The sequence below is a fragment of the Callorhinus ursinus genome, unplaced genomic scaffold (assembly GCF_003265705.2).
Source record: "Callorhinus ursinus isolate GAN/ISIS: 27379988/994484 unplaced genomic scaffold, GSC_fseal_2.0 scaffold7, whole genome shotgun sequence".
Taxonomy (NCBI): Eukaryota; Metazoa; Chordata; class Mammalia; order Carnivora; family Otariidae; genus Callorhinus; species Callorhinus ursinus.
The window spans coordinates 20,808,224-20,813,321 of record NW_027397069.1 but is presented as its reverse complement, the minus strand read 5'-3'; the positions used below and the strand labels follow the sequence as shown (position 1 = coordinate 20,813,321).

Below are 5,098 nucleotides of genomic sequence, written 5' to 3'. Positions count from 1 at the left end.
ATTATCAGCATGCTGTTCAAATATTAAATATTTGTAGTCTTAAAAAATCACAAATTATACTGCATGTTCTACTACCTTCTTTTTTTAATGTAACAACCAATTTTATTCAAATTTCCCAAAATTTATATTCAATATATTGTCTCTAAAATGTATGTCACCCTTTATATAATGGTTTTACTATTTCATCTTTATTTTATAGTTTTTTCATCTTGTCTTTACACAGTTCTTCAGAAGTCAGAGTCCTGAGTTGCCCAGTTAGAAGCCTCTGACCTACTTTTCTGATTAAATTTCCTCTCAGTATTCATGGCCAACATCCGGTGTCTAAATGAAAGGCTTTTCATCTTTTCAATCACTTGCTGATAGGGTGAGACTGCCTTGTTGCCCATAACCACATGGCCTAATTTAGAATCAATCTTGGCAACCAGTCTTGCATTCTAATCTAATTGACAATCAACTTTCCAACTTCTACCAGAGTCATGTTCAGTCTCTCTGCCAACATGTTAATGTTGATACACAGGTGGATGTGACTAAAAGTCTCAAATATGAAGAGACAAGCATTTTCAATGAAATTCTCAGGACAAGCCACCAAGAGGTCTTTCACAAGAACTGATTCACATTCTCTCAGCTTTTTCCAAGACACATCAAAGTTAACATATAAGCATTCACCGCATTCTGTAATTGGGTTTTTATATGTGTAAGATTCTGTTGAGTAACTTTAACTAGACCTTTTAGCACCTGCTGGCATTTTCGAACATCTTTGTTTGTAATGGTGGGTGTAGTCCAAATAGTGTAGAATATGTGGATACATCGTCTGAATTGCATTAGGATATGGTGGCTGGTAAAGGAAGAGATCAATAATGTTATCATGCCCTTTGGGGTGGTTGAAGAAAACAAAGACTAGTGGATGAGCTATGTTTTTTACTGGAGAGAATGAAGTGGAGAACTCACAGAATTATTATTTATGGTCTCTTTTAACCATGTAAGGTCTTTCATAGCTGCATCCCAATTCTACATTAAGATTTCAGAGGCCAGTTTTCCCCTCAGTGAACTCAAAAGTGTTTCTGTCTCTTGCTGGAACCAACACTCTGAAGAAGTAAAGATATTCTGCTGCTCCAGAGTAATTCTCACATTCATATTGGAATTTTGCATGCCTTTAGAGTATATCTAAATATTCCTGCCTAAAACCACATCTGTCCACCAGATAGTCAAACAGTATCTGACTATCTCTGGTTGACTGCATCTGCCTCGTAATTTCTGGATCTTCAAGTGTCTTCACAATTGATTCCATTTGCCTGAAGCTGTTTCATTTGTTCAACAACTGTGGCACTTTTTTCATTCAAACCATGTGGAATATCATCAAAATCAAGGTTTTTGTATACATCCATAGCCAAGTTGACCATCTTGGTATCACTAATAAGATCGAATTTCCCTTGTAATAATTCTTTTTCATTATATATCTCTTATGGAGAGAAGCTCAGGCAGTGGAAAGACAAGATGCCAATCCAAAAAGTGTGTGATGGACATAGTCAAGTCGTACTCCGCCATCTTGCCAAGGGCAAGGTTTCTACTAACTTCTTGACATAGGCACAGGAAAGATTCACAAATTCAACATATCTAAAATAACTTTTATTTTCAGTGGAGGACAGACTTTAGGTGACTTCCATGATCTCTGTTTCCTGGTGTTCACACTCTTGTATAATCCTTCCCCTTCAGTGCAAGGAAGACATGTGACTTGCTGTAAACAATAAAATATTGCCAAGGTGATAAGATGTTTGTGATTACCTTTACAAAAGATTGCTAAGATTGTGGTATCCATCTGACTAGCATTTCTCTCTCTTGCTCTCTCTCTTTCTCTTGCTTCCCATCTCCCTCTCCCTGTCCCTTTCCATTACTGGTTTTGAAGTGGCAAGCTGCCATGTGTCTTATAGCTACACGAAAATAAATTATTCCAAGAACTTGAGAAAGCTCAGAGGTGGATTTCTCACCAGTTAAGCCTCTGAAAAAGAAGGCAGTCTGGCTAATGCCTTGATTGTAGCCTTGTGAACCCTGAAGGAGACAACCAGTTAAGCCTTGCTTGGACTCCTGAGCAACAAAAACTGTGAAATAATAAATGTGTGTTTTAAACTGCTACATTTATGATAATTTATTACACAGCCATAAAATGAATACACCTATAAATGCTACTTTTTTGTTGTTTTTCTATTTCATTTACTAACATCATCATACATTCATTTATGTAGACTTAAAACATATCACCATATTTTTTTCTTTTCCAACATTACCAACAACACCCAGTCATTCAGTAAAGCCTATCTGTTGCATTTTAGTGATATTACTCCCCTGACCATCCAATCAAGTAATAGAATATTTCCTTAACCCAGAAACTTTCCTTATGCATATTTCTATTCACTTATTCCCACCCCCCAATCCTAGAAAAACAATGATATGATTTCAATCATCACAGATTAGCTTTACTTTTAAAACTTAAAAAAAAATGGAACTCTATATTAAGTACTCTTTTGTGTCTGATTTTTTTCACTCAGTATGTTTTTGAGATTCACCCATATGTGTATATGTAGATCATTTTCTTTGCTCATTCACTCATTGATAGATTTTGTGTTATTTACAGTTTTAGACTAATATAGATAAAACTTCCTTGAACATTAATGTATTTGTCTTTTAGCTGACATTTCTTTTCATTACCCTTGGCCCTATATCTAGGAATAAAATGATTCATAGGCTAAGTGTATGGTTAACATTATAAAAAAAACTGACAAAGTGGGGCATCTAGATGGCTGAATTGGTTAAGTGACCAACTCTTGATTTTGGCATAGGTCATGATCTCAGGGTTGTGAGATCAAGCCCCAAGTTGGGCTCTGCAGTCAGGAGAGTCTGCTTCTCTCCCTCTTCCTCTGCCCCTCCCACCATGTGTGCTAGTGCAAGCACTCTCTTTCTCTCTCCCTAAAAATAAATAAAATCGTAAAACAAACAAACCCTTGACAAATTGTTTTCCAAAAATGATATCATATTTTACACAACAACCAGAAATATATGTTCCAGTTACAACAAATCACGTCATAAATTGATATTGTTTAATTATAGCTGTTCTCGTGGGGTAAACTGTTTTATTACATACAGATTTTATTTTGCTAGTCGTATATGAAATTTCAGTAAATCTGCATTGCATATCTCTCCTTTCTAGTAGTCAAATACATTCATTCATAGTCTAATGACACCTTCTACACATGACTCCAATATTCCATTTTATCTCTTTAATTTATTTCCTTTCCATATAATTGCTTAAGTTTTAATCTTCCTATCAAATTTAAATGAATTATCAAACAGCAAGTTCATGTCTCCTGAGAATTCTTGCTTTGTTGAACAATTAAAGTAAAAATAAATAATTCTATCATAGTCTTAAAGCAGTGATTTTAGAAGTGTCATTCCAAGATCAGCAGCACGAGTATAATTTGGGACCATGTTAGAAATTCTTTTTTTTTTTAATTTTATTTATTTATTTGACAGAGATAGACACAGCGAGAGAGGAAACACAAGCAGGGGGAGTGGGAGAGGGAGAGGCAGGCTTCCCCCTGAGCGGGGAGCCCGATGTGGGGCTCGATCCCAGGACCCTGGGATCATGACCTGAGCCGAAGGCAGACGCTTAACGACTGAGCCACCCAGGCGCCCCTAGAAATTCAAATTATCCAGGCCCTACTAAATCAGAAACTCTGTGGGTGGGGCCAATCAGTCTATGTTTTAATAATTCCTCCAGGTAATTCTGATGCCTGCTAAAGTTTGAGAGTATTGCTCCTTTTTTAATAAAATTACTATTTGATACTTTGTGTGGCAGTTTATGAATCTGTTTTATGCAGTAGACTCTGAGCTCATTGAAGCTAGGGACTACAAGTTATTCGTTTTTGTACCTCTGGTAACATGAAGGACCAAGCTTTATATGGCATAGAAGAAAATCAATGATTGCTTGCTGAATTAAATCATGTTGAAAGGTGAAACAAATTATTATTTTTTCGTTATCAACTGAGTACTGAATAATTATGTTTGCTTTAAAATACATGTCCTTTGCTTCAATTTTACTCTTAGTCCTCAAAATAGACAAAAATTAAGAATTTCAAAAGACATGTGTTGACTTGTAATATTTAACTGAGTCATTTTAAATACAGAGAAACTAGAAATTTTCTTTCTCTCCATTACTCCTTAAGTCTGACTCTCTTGAAAGGGGAGACATCTATATTCAGAGACAGTAGGGATTATTAGGAAATAATTTACTTTCTTTCTGAAAAATAATTATATGTGCTTTTCTTTTGGAGACTATAGTTATTGCTTTCCTCCGTGGAATTAATTCTTATAGTTAATCATGGTTTTGCTGTAGTTATAGTCATCCTCATCGTGGATTAGTTAGTTGGTTTGCATAAGAAATCTCAATTTATCTGATTATTTACATAGGAGGAAAAATTGGTATACCCTAACTGAAATGAATGCTCAAGTGTACACTTTTTAACAACTCTCTTCTTTTCCCATTACTATTTGAAGACCATCTTCAAAGGAGCATGATCTAGTCAGAGTTCTAAATTCTTATAGTCATAATTCTATTGCCATCTCCCACTACAGGAAAATGTCACACATAGAATGACCAGAAGGTTTTCTATTTTTCAGCTATAAATGTAGACAAGTGGTAGTCAAAACAGCTTTTAAATTAATTTTTTTTCATCACACCCTATTTTAGTTCATGTCTTCTAGTGCTACATTAGTAAGCATGCAGTCCCTTTTATTTCTATTTTTTTAAAATATTTATTTATTTTATTTTTAATTCTTTTGCATGCAGTTCCTTTTAGATGTAGGTTTGCATACAGACTCATACAATGTAAATTTATTGACTCTTTCTACGGATTCTTCCAGATAAGACTTATTTTTTGAAACAAAAATTAGAAAAGTGTTTAGTAACCGACAATTTCTGTGACCTGGTGTCACACAAAAATCTAACTTACTCCTAAGGAATTGTTTTATCATCGGTGATGTCATATGTGACTCATTTTTCTCAAGTTCTTACTTTGGGCAGAAAAAAAAAGAAAAATCTGAGCCT

At 34.9% G+C, this 5,098-nt stretch overlaps 1 pseudogene; it reads right to left on the bottom strand.

Moving 5' to 3' along the window:
• Positions 1-227: 227 nt before the first annotated feature.
• LOC112826931 (eukaryotic translation initiation factor 3 subunit E pseudogene) lies at positions 228-1,545 on the bottom strand (annotated as a pseudogene).
• Between the last annotated feature and the right edge of the window lie 3,553 nt (positions 1,546-5,098).